This window comes from Mus musculus, chromosome 1 (assembly GCF_000001635.26).
Source record: "Mus musculus strain C57BL/6J chromosome 1, GRCm38.p6 C57BL/6J".
NCBI lineage: Eukaryota > Metazoa > Chordata > Mammalia > Rodentia > Muridae > Mus > Mus musculus.
In genome coordinates, this window is record NC_000067.6 from 183,153,239 (window position 1) to 183,176,209 (window position 22,971).

The following is a 22,971-nucleotide window of genomic DNA, read 5'->3' on the forward strand; positions in this document are numbered from 1 at the left end:
AATGTGAAAGTTAATACAAGGTCAGTTTATTACAGTTCCACATTTGTCTGCAAGGAGAGCTTTCTTGACATGAAAAAAGTGTTAAATTTCAGAGGAGAGAAACCTCTGATTTTATTTTATTTATATATACATATACATATATCCAAAGCATTTCAGGCATTACAAAGTAACAAGTCTGCAGACAGATGACCTAAGAATATAATCTTGAGATACACAAGGATTTAAAAACAAAGCTTAATATTAACAGCTCTGGGCAGCTTCCAAAATATTTCTGGTTTGCAATATAGGATTTCAAAATGTGATATTATACTTTTACAATAGAAGTTCTTGGCAGGAAATCTCCTGCTAAAATGAAGAACAATATATCTTGACTTTAATCTAATTAGAACATTCTCTTAAGGGTTTCAGTTGTATCTTGTTACAAAGCTCTCCACTGAATATAAATGAAAGCAGTGTGCGCCGAGTGCAGATTCTGCCAACAAACTGAACTCTTCCGTAATGCGGATGCTGTGTGTCCATGAGGAGAGTTACACTTGCCTTCTTCACAGCATGAAGAAAAGAAGTGTGCAAGCTCATCTTCTAAAGGTTAGGTATTATAGGAAACTCCGTGTCATCTGAATACATGACTAATACACACACATCATCTTCTTTGATATAAAACGAAATTGTACAGAAGCGTATATAAAACTCAAATCCTCTTTCATCTTTCTTTCTATTTATACTTTTATAGTGTTTATTCTTGTACATTTGTATGTTATAATGTTTTTGGCAAAGAAAGAACCTGAAACCACCCAAACTCTAAAGCTGAAGACACTGGCAGTAGGTATTTCACGAATGAGGGGGAAGCTGCTTCAGATGTTGAAAACACATACATTAACAATTCAAACGTTCAAACAGTTCAAAATTGTGAAAATCACCCTCAATCTTGCTTCAGACATTTGTTTATAAGATAAAATTCTGTGAGATGGCTATAAAAAGATAAGAAATAAGGTTAGATAAGAAATAAAAAAGATAAATAAATGAGCAAGGGAGTAAGGGTTTTATTTATGTCAGAATTAAAGATTATGAAAAAACACAAGATATCCTGGAAGGGCAGTGTTGTCAGACTTAAAATTCGGGCTTGGCTGAAAGCAAACATTGATGTAAATGGACTGCACTGGCAACCAGGCTTGGACCCTGGACAGTTCAAAGGGCCCTGAATCCTTAAGGGCATGGCAGAGTCCACTCAGCAGAGCCACTTAAAACCCTGAAATGGTGTGAGTCTGCTGGCTCACACTGCTGGCCTGTCTCCCCGTCTCCCTAGTTACTCAGAGGACTAAGGCAGCAGGATCAGTGAAGTTCAGGAATTCAAAACTACTTTGTGTAAGAAAGCAATACCCCACCCCCATCTCAAAAAGAAAAACAAAATCACAATATGGAAACAAAAACCATCTCGATGTGCCATCCACCGCAGGGAAGCAGCTGTGGCCTCAGTCACTGGAAGTGACTCCATACTGAAACCCTCAGCAGGGCCTAGCTGCCTACAGTCACTCACAGTGGCAGAATTATGTTTCTCCTGAGGAGCCAGCAGTGACAGCTCCAGCTCCAGCGTTGGGAAGTGTGACTGTGACAAGGTGCTGTCCCAACCCCGCTGGGGTAACTTACCAAAGTCTGGGGCCAGGCAGAGCCTGCAGAAGGCATCTCAACCACTTCAGGAGAGAAAACAGGGCTCCTTGTTAACACATTCAGGTCCTACTCACATAACCTAGTTGGCAGTTCTAATGCCAGTGTGGGAGGAAACTCTTTCATGCGTGTAAACTCCTCAGTTACAAAACTCACACCTTAATCTTACCATGAAAATGGCCTGACATGCAGAGCAAAGCATTGGTTTAGGCACTGAATTGGTGAAGAAATGACAAAGAAGAGAGGCACCCAGACACTTTGAGTACAAAGCATAACAACAAAAACCAAGCTTACACCATTTTTAAGCTGTGTGGGCGGGTGGATGGGGTGTAGAAAACAATGTGTGGGAGTCAGTTCTCCTTCAACTATGGGGTCCTGGAGATCAAACTCGGGTATCAGGCTTGCTAGCAAGCACCTTATCTGCAGAGCATTCTCTTCAGTCCTTACACAGTTACTCATCTCGAGAAAAGTACTGCATTTCCTAGGTAGGGCACTGCATTGAAGTTCCAAGTTAAGTTGTCAACAGGGTACTGCCAAGATGACTTTTGCCTTAAAACAAAACAGCAATTCATCCAGAAGAAAGATTCATACTACAATATTAGTATTAGTACTCGTACTTTGCAAAGGCCTGTCATTGCCAGTACCTTACACAACAGGGAAATAAAGGATATAAAAATAGCTCTGAGGAGCCACAGAAATGAAGCTAGCAAGCTCTGCTTTGTTCCTAAGTTAAGGCGTGAGCTTTGTCGAGCTGCTAGTTAGTTATCTCAGTTGCTCTGCTGGTTAGTTACCTCAGTGTCCAAGGCTCCCTACGAGCTCCACTTAGTGGTCTACAGTCTCATTCCCTCAGGATGCCTCAGCGAGGAACATGATGCACCCCCCTCCCACCCCTGTGGGACCTTAGGCAATGTAATCCTCCCTCCTTCCTCTGCCAAGTGTGATGCCTTGGAATTCACATCCACACCCTGCTGGCTTTGCTGGGAGTCAGACCAGCACCAAGAATCAGGCTCAGACCTTTCCTATGGAGAAGTGCAAGCCTCAAACTTCTTACGTAGAATTAAAACACACTTCTTACTTTCACTGAAGAATTTTAACTTTGGAGGTCATCAAGATGGCTTAACAAGCCAGAAGGCCCAGCTTGGACCTCTGAAACTCCAGGAAGAAGGAGAGAAAAAGTTACTGAAAGCCCCTCAGACCTACACATACTCTGGATGTACATGTATAGACACATGCACTATGCACACACACACGCACACATGCACACACACACTGGATATGTACAAAAATGCAGACAACACATGCAGATACAAAAACATGCAAATACACACACACACACACACACACACTAACTAGTACATGGTACATATACAAATGCAGACACACACATTCACAGACAACAAATCTTTTAAAAAAATTAGAGAATTGTTAAGTATTGGAAGTAATTGTCTTTCTGTGTTAGCTGTTCATCATTTTAACAATACATGGGATGATTTAATCAATGGCATTAGCTTCCTGTCCTTTTAACAAATACCTGAGAAACCAAGCAGAGACCAAGAATACAGAGAGAATGGACTTATTTGGCAAGGGTTTCAAGGTTCGATAGGTCAACTGGTCCCACTGCTTTTGGGCCTGTGGTTAAACACAAAATCACTCACCCTATGGCTAGGGAGTAAAAGAAAGGAAAGGGCCTAGATCCCTTTTTAGGATTCCCCTTAGTTCAGAATGAACTATGAACCTGCCACTAGAATCCACTCTTAAAGTTCTACTTCCTCTCATTGGCCAAGCTAAAGACATCTATAGTCACTGTAGACAACTGGGAAAACCAACTTAGAAGCAGCACCCAAGATAACTGGAGCTTTCTCAGGGGTGAATGAATGAACTCAGTCTTTGTTACTATGTTCTTAATGACTTTGTGTCTCTTGAGACTGTTAAAAAATTGAGTTTTATAGGGCTGCTCATCACATTTCTAGATCTGAGCTGACTGGTCCCACAGTGACAAATGAGTGCCTTTTCCTTTTTTTAATTAAAGAAAAATTTTGTATGCATGCACATGTATGTGTGTGCATATATGTATGTATGTGTGTATGTATATGTATGGTGCATGATGTATGTATGTGTGTATAAACACACCAGGACATGCACACTGCAGGAGTGAGAGAACAACCTGCAGGAATCAACCTGCAGGAGACTTTCACTATGTGGAGCTTGGGGATTGAACTGGGATCGTGACTTAGTGACAAGCACCTCTACCCACTGTGCCATCTAGTCAGCCTGCCTATGCCCTTTCCAAGAGAGTGAGTGAGTGAAAGAAAGTCACAGCGCACTGAAACAGGAAGTAGGCCCATCCCAGGGTCTGTGTCGTCCTCTTTCTGAAGCAGATATGCTAGAGAAAGCAAATGTTCCACTAACAATAACGTACAGATTTTACAGGTCATAGGAATGGTTTTTCAAAAGGGTAAAATTAACATCTCTTTGGTATGTTTTAAAAGCATATAGTCATATATATGTTTATTTCTGGATTCTGGAAGTTGAAAAGTTCACCTGAGCATTTACACAAGTCTGCCTAAAAGTTTTTAGTTTTTAAAAGTTCCTTCTGAAAACTTACATCTTAAACCTGTTTAGAAAGGTTCTTTGGAGCAACTCCCGTCTATGTTGTCTGGAAGTCAGCAGTTCAGTTCACAGGTCAGCAGCGGCAGCTCCATCCACTCACAAACACTTTACGGATATACCAGAAGTACAGTTCAGGAGGCATGTCAGGAGAAGCTTTCTTCTGTGCCTCTCTCAGTGAAACAAAGATCAGAGAAAATGCGAGACCAACAGCATTGCACAGCTAGCTCTATAAGCAAGCCTAGCTCAGCCTCCATCACTGTCCATCGAGTTCTATTTATAACCTCCAAGCATCACACATCCTCCATGTGCCTTGCCTCAGCATGTGTGTCTGTCTCAGCTGATGTCACTCTGCCAATCAGCCAGAGTCTGAGGAAGCGTCAAGAAACTACAGCACAGCACCAGAAGTTCTTTTGGTGGGTTTCTCCTGGAGTCCGGACAAATGCAGCTCAACTATGCAACGTAAGGCGGACCAATACATGTGTGTTGTTAGCAGAGACTCCTTCACCACCTGTCCTTACACGCGCTTGCTTTAGCAGAACACCCTTTCTCCTGTGTCTGCTGCAGCAAACTGTTTCTTCACAAATCTGCCTCAGTCTTGTCTGCCTCAGCCTTTCATCTGTGAGCACTTCAGGACAACACTGTTTCCTGTGTTTGCCCCAGCAATACACCATCCAACACAACTGACTTCCCAAAGAACCCAAAGTTTCCATTTCACTCAGTTGCTAACACTACTGTGCTAAGTGCTATAAGAAGACAAAGGCAAACCCAAACTAACCTTAACTGCAAACATACGGTGGTTTGCACCCGATTTAGCAATTAAATTGTTTACACAAGAAAAATGGAGGAGTCGTCACCCACCACCAAAAATCACACTGACTTTTGCAAGAGTGGAAATGGGCATGTAGTGAATCTACTTTTTGGAGTCTTCTCAAGGTGCAGTATCCACTTTGGAGTGTTGAAGAGTTAACGGTCTAACAAAGATGCCACATTTATGCTGCACAGATCTGTTATGTCAGATACTGTAGACTTTAGAAAAGCCATCGCTTTAATTATAAGTCACTGCTTAATAATCTCTCCAGGTACAAAGAAAGTGAAGCACCTGAGAGCAAAGTAAGAGTGAGGCCTCCAGTCCTGCTGTCTGCGGGGCTGGGTAAGGTGCATGTACACGAGTCCTGGTGTCTGCGGGGCTGTGTACAGTGCACGTACATGCAAGCGTCCAAAAGCTGCACAAGATAAAAGTGCCCACAGCCTGTTTCCACAAGTGACTGGATGGTGACATGTAGGCAATGGGAACATTTTACCCACCTTTTGAATCAGATCGTTTTTTAAATTCCCAAGTTATGTGAATATATTCTACATCTGTACCTTCATTAGTGCTTAGTTTTAAATACTTATTTATATCCTAGTACCAGTATGAATGTAATCACACAAGTTATCTAAAACTAACAGTCCCACGGATTAAACGAAATTTATTCATGATAAAAGAAGCTTTCATACACAGCAAACTAATTCAATTCTATAAGTCTAGTAAAGTGCACCAGAAGAGCCTTGTAAAATGCAGTGAAGTTTAATGGACACTCAATTTAGTAGTAACACAGAAATTCTAGTATAGAGACAATGAAAGCATAAATCGCAAATATGAAGGAGTCGCAACAAGAAGTGTAAATGTTCTCAGAAATTGTCCAACATATACTCATGACTAAACATCGTTCAGGGAGAGGACAGCGAGTGGTGCTGAGGAGAACACAGCCAGCCTCTCACGCTGGTCTTTAATTAGCCATTTCCAGGGCAGAGCGGACGGCTGTGTGGCAATGAGGCTCGTTCCATGACTCTGTGACTGTGCTCTGTGTAACTGACATCACTGCACAGCTGTGCAGACAAATCTACTGTGACACTCTCCTGGCCACATGGGCATTCCCAGTCCAAGCATCACTCACATGCTCTTCAGACCATTGTGGTTTAGAACTCAGATTTAAGGAAACAAAAAGCTTTTAAGTTATTTAACTATTTGTAAAATAAAATGTTAACCTGACAAAACACCTACTGTCTCACGACCCAGTCTACTCTTGTTTTTAAGTTACAACTTGTTTTAAAATGAAGTATGGTAACTCTTTTAATTTTAAATATAGCAGTAATAAAATCTCCATCAAAATAGTCAATATCATTAGTCTAAAATTATTTGACTTGCATTTACCAGCACCCACACTTAACAGCATGAGAATTTTGATTCTCTAGTGACAACATACAGTAGAAATAGGTAAAATGCTCCAATAATATAATTAAAGGAAGAGAAATCACTTTGTTGGTTAAGACAGGGTCCCTGTAAAAGTTCAAGATAAAGAAACCCCCTAGGCCTTCTAGGCTTCCAAAGGCTTCTGGATTTTATTAATAATCACATTGAAAGGAGCAACCTCAGAAGTAAGCTTTGTGCGACTTTGAGCACTGTAAATGCTAGCATGTTCAAGAAATAGAAGAAGTCACCAGCAGTAATATGTGAGGAGTATCCTTAGTGCTCTGTGACCAGTGGCTTGGTAACGCTTCCCAGGCTGTCCCAGGCTGAAAGGGACTTGAAAGCTGAGCCTTAGGAATCTCATGCAAACCTGTCTACCACACCATCCAGACATCAAACTTGGACATTACTTTTTAATTTTGAAAATACAAAGGTTTAAAGCCTCACAGTGACAAGCACTCAGATGCCGTCCCTTTCTTTGCTTTATTTTTCTATATGTCTTACATTTCCACCGTGGGTGACACTGCTGTCAGACGCCACCCAACATCTGTGTGCTTGCACACACACCAATTTCCTAAAAGGAGTTTGGACTCTAGGGCACAGCTCAGAGTCTGTTTGGTCAGATCTGAGTACTGCTGACATACCACGCATGTGTACACACACGTATACACACACACACACACACACACACACACACACACACACACACACACACACACACAGAGCGGTGGAGGCCCTGGCAGCAACAGCAGACAGGAAAGTCAAGGAGGATCTAGGCACAGAGTCCAGGTCTGTTCTGTGGCAGTGCTCAAACACAATCACACAGAAGCAGAGCTCTTTCCCAGCCTGGTAGCTGATACAGCAAACATCTTTGGTTTATTTGGAAGTCACTGTCAAGTGCATGGCACCTTTACCTTTTCACAGTTTAGACTAAGGTCACACTAGAGATGTTATTTCTAAGCAGTAACTACAAAGGCAGCTTAGGCAACAGAAGCTTTCCACTCGCTGTAATGTGAAGAGCATTGTAGCATCTGTTACAGAAAATATACAACCCAAATTCACCAATAATTCAGTAGATGTACTTAAGTATATTTTCTTACATTTTTACTATTAAACACCTAACAGGGCATACGAACATCGCCACTCATTTGCAGATAAGGATTCTTGTAACTCACCTCTCCGTCAGGTTCAGTGCCGTCTCAATGAAATTATATGAAACTATATGAAATTATAACAAGTAAATAACTGAGTGGTGCCCATCCCCAGTCTCTGATGGTCCCCAGAGACTCGTTTCCTCGTAAGTACCCATTCAGTGTTTGAGACATTCTCTCACGCCTGCTGGCACCTACAAGAACTGGCTGCGGTCTGCCTTAACATTCAGTCTTGGTGGAAAGGCCGTCTTTGGCTTGTTTCTGTGAGTGAAAGGCAGTCTTGCAGTGTCCCCTGGGCTCATCTCAAAGTCATCATGTTCCATGCCTCTGCCTCCTACAGCCTACAGCATGCGCCAACACCCAGATGAGCACGTGTCCTCTGTGAGTACCTGCCGCTTCCTTCCAGCTAACGCCTGCACACCATTCCTGGATCCTTAAAGCTCTCAGCTCGTTCCCTCACTCACAGCTAGCCTGGAATAAAATGTGCACGCTGCTCCCCTCTACAGACTGTAGATCAGACCAGGCCCAGGGCCTTCATCGCTCTCCCTGTGTCGGGTGTCTCTGAATCCTAAGTCCTACCTGAGATGCTATTCTTGATTGTCAACTTCACTCCATCAGGAATTAAAACCTGTACAGGACTGTTTCCTTAATTAAATAATTTGAAGTGACTCAGCTGTGATATTAGGGCTTGGGAGGCTGAGGAAAGAGGATCCTGAATGAGGAGCCAGCCTGAGCTAAGGACACAAAGGGAATATGTCTGCTGCAAGGGCAGAAACACAAAAACCACTGAAGCTGCAAGGCTGGAGACCACAGCACACACACTAACATGGAGACCACAGCACACACACACTAACATGGAGACCACAGCACACACACACAAACATGGAGACCACAGCACACACACACTAACATGGAGACCACAGCACACACACGAACATGGAGACCACAGCACACACACACTAACATGGAGACCACAGCACACACACACTAACATGGAGACCACAGCACACACACTAACATGGAGACCACAGCACACACACAATAACATGGAGACCACAGCACACAAACACTAACATGGAGACCACAGCACACACACTAACATGGAGACCACAGCACACACACACTAACATGGAGACCACAGCATACACACACACTAACATGGAGACCACAGCACACACACTAACATGGAGACCACAGCATACACACACTAACATGGAGACCACAGCACACACACTAACATGGAGACAATAGCACACACACTAACATGGAGACCACAGCATACACACACTAACATGGAGACCACAGCACACACACACTAACATGGAGACCACAGCACACACACACTAACATGGAGACCACAGCACACACACTAACATGGAGACCACAGCACACACACACTAACATGGAGACCACAGCACACACACACTAACATGGAGACCACAGCACACACACTAACATGGAGACCACAGCACACACACACTAACATGGAGACCACAGCTCACACACACACTAACATGGAGACCACAGCACACACACACACAAACTTGGAGACCACAGCATACACACACTAACATGGAGATCACAGCACACACACACTAACATGGAGACCACAGCATACACACACTAACATGGAGACCACAGCACACACACACACTAACATGGAGACCACAGTACACACCCACACTAACATGGAGACCACAGCATACACACACTAACATTAATCTTGTTTTATTGTCAATTTACTTCTACTTTATAGATTACATGCAATAATTAGAATCATGTCAACAACAGCTTTCTTTTATGTTTGACCTCAAAATGATTTACATTCATGAAACAAAAATATAAACATTACTTTCCTAGATAAAGACAGCAAAACAGAAAAGGCCTAAAGAAGTTTTTCAAGATAGTGAAAAAAAAGTTGTCTTCCTTTTTCACTGTTCATGTAACGTTAGTAACATTAATTCTTTAGAAATAATTGTCTCCTATTACTCAAGGTCTCTGACATACTTTGCTGGGATTTCCCTGCTCTGTGTCCTGCAGCCTTTGCCTTGGAGGGTACAGAGTCTTGTGACGGTATGTGACTAGGCGTTATAGGAAGAAAGCCACATAGCAGACATGAGCCAATGAGAGCTTTCATCTGGGAGGAGGACGCAGAAAGACTAGGAGACAGAGGTGGAGGGTGACTTCAAGGATACATTGTTTTCCAGACACAAGAGTTGTACATATGAGCCCAGGAATTATGATAGCAAATATTATACATGTTCTAATTTCATAATTTTTAATAATGTATGTGTGTGTGTGTGTGTGTGTGTGTGTGTGTATTCGTGCACATGTGTGCACGCACATGCGACCCTATAGGCCATAAGAGGACATCAGCTATAGCTGAGTCTGTAGATGGCAGTAAGTTATCAAGTGGAAGCTATAGCTGAATCTGTCGATGCAGTAAGTCTTCATTGGATGCTGTGCCTCAAACCCAAGTCCCCTGGAACAGCAGCAGCCAACGCTCTTAGCCACTCAGCCGTGGCTCCAGCCCCCAATGCCGTCATTTTACACTACCTGATCTTGAGCATTCTTTTGTTTAATGTAAATACTTTTACTTTATAACCCAATACAAAAGTAAAAAAAAAAATTGTGAGAATCCCTTTTCTTCTTAATATTAGTTTGTTCAACATATGGAACAACATATAAATTAAGTAGAGTATCATTATACATCATCTCACACACACACCCACACTCACACACACAGGATGGGGAGACATTTATTATACCTCATTTACATCCATGTAGTCAGGGCACAGTCCACTGTTAACATGTGATATTCATTATGATTTTATGATGGCCCAGCATATCTAAAATTAAAATTTACGAGCCTCTCTCCACCATGCACTCACCACTTAAAAGTAAATTGGGGAAAACTCAATGAGGGCCACGTTATAGTGTTCAAGAAATCTTATAAAATGAAATGATCTCCTAGAAACAGTCTTGAGGAGACAAACAACCTGGTTTGGAGCCAGCTTGGCTCTACCTAAGTTCCATGCCACTTCCAGACAGGCTCACTCTGCAGCTCTACCCCAAGCTGTGAACTCAGAAAGCTGCACAGCTGACAGCTGAAGGCCTTGCAGGCACCATGGACCCAGACTTGATGGGCGAGAGTCACATGACCCCACGCAGCAGAGTCATCTCTAACAGGGCTGCAACCGAAACCCTGATCCAACCTGCCAAACTAGGAAAAATAATGGCCATTCTCAATTTACACTCACATTTTAAACACAGACATATTAAAACCAATAACAATGCAACATCTGAATGACTTAAGTTCGGGAAACCATTAAGCCAAACTTGATATTTACTAAGACAGAAAGTATAGATGAGGTTTGTTAAAGTCAAATCCCCTGAGCAATGCAGATATTCTGGTTATGATCCGAAGGTGATAAGCAGACAGAAAAGAGGAGCTGAGCTTCAGGTCCTCAAGCAACTCTTTCAGCACCATGCCTGTCTCAACGCGTACCACTCTGGGTGTCAGAGTAGCACATTCCAGCCTTCTGCTTCCACCTCCCCCTTAGCATGGCACCAGGGAAGAAGCGATAGCTTGGCGTCCCAGAACCTGAACCTTGAGCTTCTGTGAGCATTTTTTTCCCTTTTTAGCTAGTGTTTAAAAGTGTCTCAATGACACATTTCAAGTATTATCAGCACACTGACCGGGCCCCCAAATATCTGCAGTGAAACATGCCAGAGCCCAAAGATTTCCGAGACACTTCACCCTGACCTGTGAAGTCCACAGGGAAATGAGACCAACTGCAAAGACACCCCACCCCGGCCCGGCCCGCCCCCGGGAAGCCTGTAAGTCAACACCACGTGTCAAATCACTTGAAGCGACTCTCAACTCCCTTTTGGCAAAGGAATTTTCTTTCAAGGTTCTGTGGGTCAGAGACCTGGCCCTGTGTAAGGGCCGGTTCTTCAAAGGAAACACAAGATGACATTCTCACAACAGCTCTGACATGAGGTACACTGGGGCTTCCTATGCCTTAGGAATTGACGGGGTTTGTCTGTGCAAGCTGGCTTCAGAGGGCTGGCCCCCAGCCAGCCACATCTGTACACACTTGCCTTCTCTCCTGTGCTAATCCCCCTTTAGAAAAGAAATGCAGGTATTATCTATCAGGAAGATCTCCAGTTCTCCTGCAGAGTCTGTGGCTCTGTCCAACAGTGCACGCTGAGATTGTTTGAGTTGGATACAAAGTGTGTCCCAAAACGGCATCTGCGTTGTAGTTTTGGTCCTAGTTGATGGCACTACTGAGAGCGAGCGATCATGAGGATGCTCTGGTTAGCTCAGTCGGATGGGGTGTTAGGAGGTGAAGCTGGGCTGGAGGGCAGAAGTCAACTGGAAATGTGCCTTGAAGTGTAAACCTCGTCTCTGCCTGCTGTTCATGAGGTGAGCATCTTCCCTCCACCACAACATACTGCCAGATTCTACCTCATCAGGGCCAGAAGCAGGATCACATGGCCATAGAATGAACCGCCAGCCAAGTATTTCTTTCTTCCCTTAGGTTGTTTACATCAAGAAAAGACAGCTCTGGGTTATTCTTCTTCTTCAAAAAAGTATAGTATAAGATGGTCTCTAACAACAGGTTAGTCATCAAAGTACATGAAAACTTCCTCCTCCATTGAACTGTGTGCTAGTCAGTGTTCTACTGCTATGAACAGACAACACGACCAAGGTGATTCTTATAAAAGAAACACTTAACTGGGGACTCACAGTTTCGGAGGTTTATTCCATTACCATCATGATGGGGAGCATGGTAGCACACATGGCGCTGGAGTAGAAGCCAAGAGCTACATCCTGACCGAAGGCCAAGAGAGAAACACTAGGTTTGGCATGGGCCTTTGAAACCTCAGTGACACACTTCCTCCAACAAAGCCACACCTCCTTATCCTTCTAATCCTTTCAAATACTACCATTCCCTGGTGACTAAGCATTCAATTATATAAGCCTCTGGGGGCCATTCTAATCAAGCCTCCGCAGACTAGTAGGATTAAACTATGCAGTGAGGGGAAAGCTGGCTAGTATAGTGACTTTGCTAGCTTCTCCATTATACTCAACACACCCAGACACATGGATACCTACATCTACAGCATATGAAGCAACACAAGCTAACAGACAAGGTAGAGACACACATCATCAGATTCGCTACCTGATAAATAGACTGATACTCTGTTCTTGATTCTCTGACTCACTCTTTATATGTTCCAGAGTCAAGCTCTCTGCCAGAAGCATGAGAAAACACAAAGGGGAATCTAAAATCTAAAAGAAATCAGATGTATCAGATGCTAATCCAGGAAGGTTACTGAAAGGGCCTTTCCCTCATACCTTTGTCTCCCTCCCCATAGCTGAGATGCAGAGAATTTTATGCTGTACAAAGATGTCCTGGCTAGTTTTATGTCACTTGACACAGATGGAGTCATCTAAAAGGAGGGAACCGCAATTGAGAAAATGCCTCCATAGGATCCAGCTGCAAGGCATTTTATTAAAGAGTGATTGATTGATGGGGCCCAGCCCATTGTGGATGGTGCCATCCTGGGCTTGGTCCGGAGTTCTGTAAGAAAGCGGGCTAGAACAAGTCACCATGAACAAACCAGTGAGCAGCACCCCTCCATGGCCTTTGCACTAGCTCTTGACTCCATGTTCCTGCCCTGCTTGAGTTCCTGCCCTCACTGCTTTTGATGATGAACTGCTAGAAGAACTTAGTGAAATAAAGCCTTTCTCTCCAAGTTGCTGTGGTCATGGTGTTTCATTATCAATAGCAACCCTAGCTACGACAAAAGCTATCCATTTCACCCTGCATATTTCTTTCCAGTTTGCATCATGTGACTATTTTCAAACTTGTTCAAATGGCAAAGCACCATAAAAATCAGTTTGCACATTGAGTGTCCCCCAAGGGGTGAGCACTAAGGGCCTGGATAGCAATCTGTGCTCTCAAAGGTGATGGGAACTCTAGAAAGTGGGGCCCAATGAGAGGAAGTTAGGTCACCAGGGTGTGTCAGATTCTGATTGTAACAGACCTCACTTTCCGCTTCCTGACTACAGTTAGGTAAACAGGCCTCCTCCGAAGCAGGCGCCCACTGTGGAATAACATGCCAGTGTGAGCCCAAGGCAAATGGATGTGCTGAAATCTCGGAAATAAACCTTCCCTCATTTTAAGTTGTTTGCCTCAGGCATTTTATTACAGTGTCAAAAAGTTCTTGTAATATTATGTACTAAACATCAGACTGGCTCTTGGTGGGATACTATACCATAAAACATAATATATATCTAATTCTAGTTTTAAAAATAGTAATTACTTCACTAAAAGAAAAAAGTAAGCCGGGCAGTGGTGGCGCACGCCATTAATCCCAGCACTTGGGAGGCAGAGGCAGGCGGATTTCTGAGTTCAAGGGCAGCCTGGTCTACAGAGTGAGTTCCAGGACAGTCAGGGCTACACAGAGAAATCCTGTCTCGAAAAACCAAAAAAAAAAAAAAAAAAAACCAAAAAGAAAGAAAGAAAGAAAGAAAACAGTACTATAGACATTTCTTTTAAAACAAAACTTAAAGCTCTGAGTATCACAATAAAAAATAAGCTTTCATTTTTAAGTAATCACTTTACATCTGTCATTAACATATCATTGTTCATTTGTTTTGCTATCACTGTTCACTAACAGAAAAGAATGACAGATTTGAACAGTTTTTGAGAAACAAAGCTGTGCAATCTCCATCCCATTAGTGAATCACTCGTCTGTAAACTGAGGAGAGGAGACAAGGCCTTCAGTAGACAAACCAGGATAAACTGTGGGCATCTTGGAGGAAACCAGAGAGAGCACAGCCAGCTGGAGAACTTATGCCCAGCTAGGCAGAGGCATAATCAGAACAAGTGAGAGACGGGGCAGAGTGCCCCAAATCAGGCGCTGGGCAAACTGCCCCTAAGAAGCAAGCCCTTCGGAGCTGAGGCCAGTCAGGAAGAAGGAAAATGCCAGGCGACCGGAGACCTTTCTGAGGGGTCTGCGCTGCAAAGGGCTTTCCTAACAACACAGCCACAGCAAGCCCCTTTACACGTCTCTGCAGAGCATCCAGCGGTTTCCCAGGGGCTGAATGGTGCACAGCATTACAACAGGATGCTAGAGCAGACAGGAAGCCCCGGGGCTGCCCGTTAAGTCACATGTTAGAATGACTCGCAAACAATGGAGAAGATTGGAAACTAGTTATTTCTCATGAAATGTTATTTACATCGACATGCAACATAGTTTAAAAACAAATGACTGAATAGGCCTTTGTACGCTGTCTTAATCTCTGCTGAAGAACGGTGGTCATTTTAACTCAAGGAAGAATGGTTTGGATGTCTCAGCATTAAGAGTCTAAGGCAGAAGTTTTCAACCTGTAGGTTGCAACCTGGCTCCCTCAGAGAGGGGTTGCATATCAGATATTTACATTATGACTTATAGCAGTACCAAAATTATAGTTATGAGGTAGTAGCAGAAATAATTTCATAGTTGGGGTCACCACACACGAAGGGCTGTATGAAAGAAAGGGTTGCAGCATTAGGAAGGTTGAGAACCACTGGTCTACAGGGTTCAGATCTGCTGCTTAGGGAGTAAACGTAGACCAGAAGAGGGGAGAGACAATGCTAAGAAAGCAGCAAACATAGGCATAAAGGTGGGCCCAGAACACACGAGGAGGAGGCAGTTCGTAGCCATGCAGACTGGACTCACAGCCACATCACTGCACTGTGTGTATGCAGTGCCCCTGATTCAGGCTAAACTACAATAGGGGTCATAAAACTTCCAAGCATCGGGCACCGTGGGAACATCCTGAGACTTGTATTTAGTCAGCGTGGCAGGACTGTAACATCTGCTCTCAATATCTTATTTCAAAAGAAAGTCATGGGTGGGTTATAAAAAGGAAGAAGGCAAGAACATGAAGGGGGTAGATTAGGGAACTGGAAGGAAGAAATGGGAGTAGGTATGATCAAATTTCAGTGGATACATGTATGAAATCCTAGAGAATCAAGAAAAATATTTTCAAAAGAAAGCCATCTTTCAGTGCTGTCACTGATAAAGAGTATAAACACATGCTATTCTGGGGCACACATGTGCACACACACAAATTAAAGTGTAAAGAGGACAACAAAATAGAAGTATTTTAAAGCATTCTAAACTATTAGGCAGTTGTTGAAAAGCCACCACTGAAATTACTTTGGTATTAATTACGTGTTACTCTACTAAGAGCAGTCCATTGCCCATGCTTTAGCCACACTCAACTCAGAGTGATACAGGATATCACAGGCTGAGTTCTGATGTTAGTTTATATAAGTAATTGGTTTTAGGGGCTTGTCGAACACACACACACACACACACACACACACACGACTAATGCACAGAGGCTCATTCCAGCTGCTTTACTAAAGTATAATATTTGATTTCAATTCTACCCACTAACTGTCACAGGTTGTTTTCATGTATTAAGTAACTACTTGTCGTGAGCGGCTGTCCTCTAAGACAAGCAACTGCTATCTTGGGGAGTTCTTCTGTGTCCCTTTGCAAAGATCTTCCTGGATGGGCTGGTCAGTGGTTTAAGCCTTACTAGCATAGAGATGCAGTGTGGGAGATTCTCTTCTGACTACGAAGCTATTCCTATCGTGTGGCCATATACAGAGGCTGGGAAAGATTGGCGAGGTGTCCATTTGTGGAGCTACAGGCAAGGCCTGCGCCCTGCTGGGTAACACCCCTCACCTAGGCTCTATAAGGAAGCCCAAGCAGCTAGCTCATCAGTTCCCCCAGTGAACCTGGACAGAATCTTTTCCCCGGAGACCTTGGGAGGAAGGGTAGACTGCTTTTTGTCTTCCCTGGGGAAGGGATTTTAACACGCTGCTAGCAGGGGTGACTTCAACAGCTAACCTTTGAGGGGCAACACGCACAGTGAGTGCAAGTGATGGCTCTAACAATCATGCATTTCCTAAGTGAAAGAACTGAGTTCACAGCTAGAGAGCAAACTATAAAGGGCTCCTTAAACCCTTGTCACAGTGTGTCTGCCATTCTCAGGCCCCTCTTCAGACATTCTCCTCCTGAATCTGCTTCTAAAAATGACCCTCAGAGAGTTCACATGCACGTTCAAATTCAGTAGCAGTGTTGTAAACACAGACATGTGAGCTGAATGTCCAGTATCTGAGAATACTAAATGCCCATCTCCTACTGCTCAATATCAAATGGCTTGGTATTTAAAAGTGGAAATAACAAAGCTACAAACTATTTTATCCATGGTGTGTGTGTGTGTGTGTGTGTGTGTGTGTGTGTGTGTGTGTGTTGCACACATGGGAGTTATGTATATATGTTGGCAGTTGTGCCTGCCCATGTGTACAAGAATGGGGGCAAAGGTCAACATCACATGTCTTCTTCTATTACTCTCCATTTTTGTTTGTTTGTTGGGGTAGGGCCCTGGGTGGTCATTATGTAGATTAGGATGGCCTCAACGTCACAGAGTACTGGGACTAAAGGTCATTGACCCTGGAGCTCTCTTGTATGGCTAGATTGGCTGACCAGTGAGCCTCAGGACCCTCCCATCTCTGCCCAAATGTAGTCCCAGTACTTGAGTTACAGAAGTAACTGCCACACCCAGCTTTAACAAGGGTGCTGCACCCAAGCTCAGATCCTCATGCTTAGACAGCAAGCACCTTCATTATCCACTGAACCTGTCTAATATATACACGTACATAGAAATACACAGATAAACACAGACACGTATGTGTGTATAGTTTTGCTCGGTTTTACTGTGAAGTTCATGAAGAGCTATGTATATAGCTACACTACGACTTGAGGGTCCATTGTGATTAGAGCTTTGACACCCAGGCTTGGGGTGCTGAGAAGTACTGTGGGATTTAAGAGGGAGGGCTTAGTAGGAGATACTTACATCACTAGAACCATAGGTAGTTCTACTGAAACACCTTGGCAGCTCTCCTGCGACCACCTGGATGTTTTTTTAACTTGCTGTATTTTTCTCCTCAAGCCAGCACAGTCGCCCTGGCCCATCTCTGTGCATCCAAGGTCAGCCTGTTCTATATACTGAGTTTCATATCACCCAATGCTACACAGTGAGACCCTGTGTAGGATGGGTACTGGCTTCTCCTGTCTCCCTCATGCCAGCTTGGGATGTGCCCACTTGCCTCTGATCATACTTCTGCCACTCTACAAACCACACTACACAGCCAGGAACTGAGCTATGCCCCTGAGCCTCCCAAGTGTGAACTAAACAAAGCTCCCTCCTTTAATAAGTAATCTGCATCTCGTACAGTATCACAGAAATAAAGACTTCCTTCTACAGAAGAGCTTCAAATTATTACTTCATTTAAGTAAACAACGGTCACTGGCTTTCTGACCACAGAAGCCCATTAACCCTGAAGGGAAGCTGAACCACACAGGCCCGACAGCTACAGTGCAAGGCTCCCCTCGGCGTCTTACTATATACACTCCTGGTCTAAGCTGCTCCTCTTTCCAACAAATCACAATGCCCTCTTGCTCTACCACCATCAAAACAACCACACAAGGTGAGCTTTATAAATACAAACAAAAATGTTTCTAACATTGTACTGTACAGATACAGTTTCAAAAACTCATAGTTTCAAATATCACTACTATGACTGAATTTTCAGATTGCTTCCAGGGTTTTTTTTTATATTTAGGAAAATTCTCAGACAAGAATTGCCTGCATGGTGATGACTTTTGTGTGACTTTTTGCTTCTTTATTCTAATTTCCTTGAATATTATATCTCTTCAAGCTGTTTTCTTGGATATCAGCTCCCAATACCTGCAGGCTGGCCATGTTTGCCTCAGCAACCCTTCACCAAGAGCATTATAACATCCTGCAGTCCTAAAAACTCCTAAGAGAAGGGTGTTTTCCTGTGATTTATTAAGGAAATGAAATCCCCTTTTCTTCTGTTTTGGAGGGCAGGGTCTCATCTTGCAGGGCAAGCCTTAAACTTGCAGAAAGTCCACGGAGCATCAAAACTTGGGACGGTCCTGCTCCAGCTTTCCAATGCTCTTCTGTGTGTGATAGCAATATGTATGTCCGGCTTGGGAATTGCAGCTTTACATTTTTATTTTATTTTCTGCCTCCACACATGTTGGTACACCACTTCACACTTGGTGTCTGACAAGGTCAAAAGAGAGCACCTAACTCCCTGAAACTGGAGTTACAGACACTTGTGAGCTGCAGAGTAGGTGCTAGGACTTGAACCTGGGTCCTCTGGAAGAGCAGGCAGTGTTCTTAATTGCTGGGTCATTGATCCAGCCCCAAAGAAACTGTCTTTTTGCTTGTTAATAATTGATCTCTTGTTATCAATCTAGTTTTTAACAATGTAAGTAACATTTTTATTTCTACCAACACTGGAAAATAACTAACTTGTTTTTAATCTCTTGTAAGTTTTAGAACTTGGAGAATTACTTTGGCCTGGCACACTAGTCCATGGCTATAGGTCACCTATGCCAGAGACTGAGGAAGGACTACCTGAGACAAGAGTTCAAGGCCAGCCAAGTGAGACAGAAGGGCCTGGTTTCAAAATAAATGTATTTTTTCTTAAAGTTTAAAACATTTTTCATAATATACAAAGACAGGTATATTATTCCACTGACATTTCTTTATCAAATCTTCAGACTATTACACAAGGTTTCTGAATTTCAAACAAGGCTCCCTCACGTCATCTCTGCCATCCCCTCACCGCACAGCACTGACCCCCGACTTGCCCATCAACACGGAACATACCCAGGTCTGATAAACAGGCATCTGGAGGGTTAAACGACTCAACACATTTCCTGTGATAGATCAAGAAAGAAGAAGATAAAGAGGAGGAGGAGGAGAAAAAGAGAAATTAGAGGAGGAGGGGGAAGAGGAAGAGGAAGAGAAGAGGACATAGCAGTAATAGAGGAGGAGGAGTAGAACCAGTCCACTCCAGCCATAAACAGCCAAATAGCCTACTGGGTGTCCTACTGTCTCACTGCCAGAGAAGAGGACTAAGTAAAGTTTTAAAGCAGACACTGTACTAATTCGGATTTAGAAGTCCTTCCCAACAAGGCACATATCAGTTTAAGGTAAAATCCCAGAGCCGCAAATCTACCACAGGGCAGACTGACTGTCCAAGAGGAGAGGGGAGGCAAGCACACACAGGAGCTGCGCAGTGAGTGATTAACGAATGTGCTCCCTTTATGTGCCCAACCCAAGGATGTACGCCTAACGTCTCTACACACAAAACCGTATCATTAACACTAAAAAGCAGACCCTGAGTTTCTCTAAATGAACTACGATTACAGAAGCTGCCTCGGGGATCTGTTTAAGAGGCTGAGGATGGTAGCTCAGGCCTTTAATCTCAGAACTCAGGAAGCAGAAGCAGGAGGATTTCTATGAGCTCAAGGACAGCCTGGTCCATATAGAGAGCTCCAGCCTAGCCAGAGATACAAAGTGAGACCTGTATTTAAAGAATTAGAAAAGACATTTGAAAGTTGCTCTCAAAAGTAAGCTAATTATATAACAGTAACACTGTGTTTCTATAATTTTTTTTTTGCCACAATGTGTCGAGTGATCAACCCCTACCTTCCGCATGGATAGACACCTTGGCTGGGAGGGTCACATGATTCACCTTACTGCCAATCTCAGAGCACAGCTCATCTCTACAGACCCTCAGTCTGGAGTCTTCTGCAGTCACTGAAGCTCGAGGCAACCTAGGAATCACAAGACTGCTGGTTAGAAGCAGGTAAGTCCTGCTAGGCAACCAAACATGCCAGAGAATGTGAACAAACAACTTACAAAGTTAGTAACACAGTCACAATAGCTTACTCAAAACAAAACTTTGTTCTAATCCTAACACTGGGATGCAGGTAGCTGGTGCCCGCAAACCTGAAAAAAAATGTACTTGTACCTGAGAGTACTGGGAGGCCTCTCTGAAGGACAGTTACAGCTACCAACAAACTTCAATGTACCTTTTAAAATCCTTCATCTAAAAACCCATTGCCACAGGAGTTTACTCCATGGCTAAACCTAAAACCTCATTAAAATAGTGTATACAAGGATATACAAGGGGCTGGAGAGATGGCTCAGCAGTTAGGAGCACTCACTGCTCTTCCAGAGGTCCTGAGTTCAACTCCCAGCAACCACATGGTGGCTCACAACCATCTGTAATGGGATCTGATGCCCTCTTCTGGTGTGTCTGAAGACAGCTACAGTTCACTCATATAAATAAAATAAATAAAAAAAAATTTAAGGATATGTGTTGCAGCATTCTTTATTTAGCCAAAAAGAAAAAGGGTTGAGGTGGAAGGAGAGACGGAAGAGAAGGAAATAAAGAAGCAAGTCTCCATCAACAGGGCATTAGTGATTGTAGTGGCTATTCCTGGTTGTCAACTTGACAATATTTGGAATGAACTACAATCCGGAATTGGAAGGCTCACCAGTGACCCTTATCTGGAGGCTTGGAGATCCTTATCTGGATCTTGGATTGAAGATCTTGAGCCATAGTGGCTATGGATTCCAGAAGATTGAATCTCCGAGTTTAAGGAACACACCTTTAATGTGGGCTACACCTTCTGCTGGAGACAATATAAGGCCATTGGAAGAAGGGAGTCTAGCTCTAGCTCTTGCTCCTTCGCCTGCTTGCTGCGTAAGACTGAGTAACTGCTAGATCCTTGGACTTCCATTCACAGCTGCGACTGAACAACTGTTGGGAATTGGGCTTACAATTGGGAATTGTAAGTCATCAATAAATTCCTTTACTATCTAGAGACTGTCCATAAGTTCTGTGACTCTAGAGAACCCTGACTAATACAGTGATAAAAGCTAAGATCTAAGGAAGCCTTCGCCTATGGGTTCCCCTGAGACACACACACACACGCACACGCACACGCACACGCACACGACCCCACCCCACACAGGGTTTGTTCTGTAGCTCCAGATGGCCTCTAACTTGCCATATTTCTGTATCAACCACAGGTGGGGTATTTCTTCCTGCTTACACTTTGGTTGGGGAGGTGAGGCTGGGGTAGGGGAGCTGTGGGGTTGTCTGAGTCATTTGAAGCAGGTTCTTTTTTATGGGGGGGGGGGGTGGTTCAAGACAGGGTTTCGATGTGTAGCCCTGGCTGTCCTGGAACTCACTTTGTAGACCAGGCTGGCCTCAAACTCAGAAATCCGCCTGCCTCTGCCTCCTGAGTGCTGGGATCAAAGGTGTGCGCCACCACGCCCGGCCAAGCAGGTTCTCACTATGTAGCTTAGGCTGCCCAGAAACTCTTAGCACAGATCAACAGGTAGACCTCTGGCTTCCATTTTTAAGCAAGTACTTTAAGACAGTGAGTCCACAAAGTCCTTGACATTCTCTAAATATGACCAATAGAATTGGGTTTTGTTCTTTGTAGAACTATTTTTAAAGCCCAGACTAAAGGACTCTCCTTTTCTCCGACTGCAGGAATACAAACCCCAGAACGGGAAGTGAGAGAAAGGCAGGGTCTTCCTAAGTGAGCCAATGACTACGAGATCACAGACCACGTAACAGTCTGGAGCCTCGGGTATGGCACACCCTGTGCAAGGACTGTTTAACCCCATTAAAGGACGAAGAACAACAGATTTGGGTTACTGATTAAGTATTCTATGGAAGTAGGGCATGGATACCACTGACCAGCTCAGTAGTGAGTAACAGTCCGAAACAATGACATCCATTTAGAGCACGGCCAACCTTCTTGTTACCGGCTCACTCTTCTAGACATTCACTCTGCTGGTGAAAACACTGGTATTATAAAATGATCTCATGTTTACAGAAGAAAAACATATGTGGCAGTTAACAGGCAAAAAGGATCAGCGGAGGGGGCAAACATCAAAAAGACTCCATTTCAAACAAGGTGAAAATCAGGACGAATGCCAAAGTTGTTCCCTGACCACCGGGTATGCTGTAGTGTGTGTGCACAAGTGCAAATTTACAAACACAGACACACCTCACACATACATAAAAGTACCATAATGTGTGTGCACATGTGCAAATATACAAACACAAAACACACCCCCACACATAAATACACAACATACACTAATGTGCAATAGTGTGCATACACATGTGGAAATATACAAACACAGATGCGCACACACACACACACATCATACACAAATGTGCCATAGTATGTGTGCACCTGTGAAAATATAATAACACAGATACACCTCACACACAAAAACATTAAATATTTGCTCTGTGTCAGACACTATACTAAGACTTTAAATAGATTATACCCTTTCTCACGACAACCCAAAGGAACAGGTATGATCAATAT

The 22,971-nt window shown here is 43.5% G+C and overlaps 1 protein-coding gene across 4 annotated transcripts in view; it reads right to left on the minus strand.

Annotated features, from left to right (window-relative positions):
* Disp1 (dispatched RND transporter family member 1) overlaps window positions 1-22,971 on the minus strand; it is a 135,274-nt gene that overhangs the window by 66,975 nt on the left and 45,328 nt on the right. For 2 of the 4 annotated variants that reach the window (NM_001278218.1, NM_026866.3), the window contains one exon: window positions 20,258-20,385. The exons of the other annotated variants lie outside the window; for them this stretch is intronic. The gene's annotated coding sequence lies outside the window, so the exon portion shown is untranslated. The remainder of the gene's footprint in view (window positions 1-20,257; window positions 20,386-22,971) is intronic. 4 annotated transcript variants of the gene reach the window in all.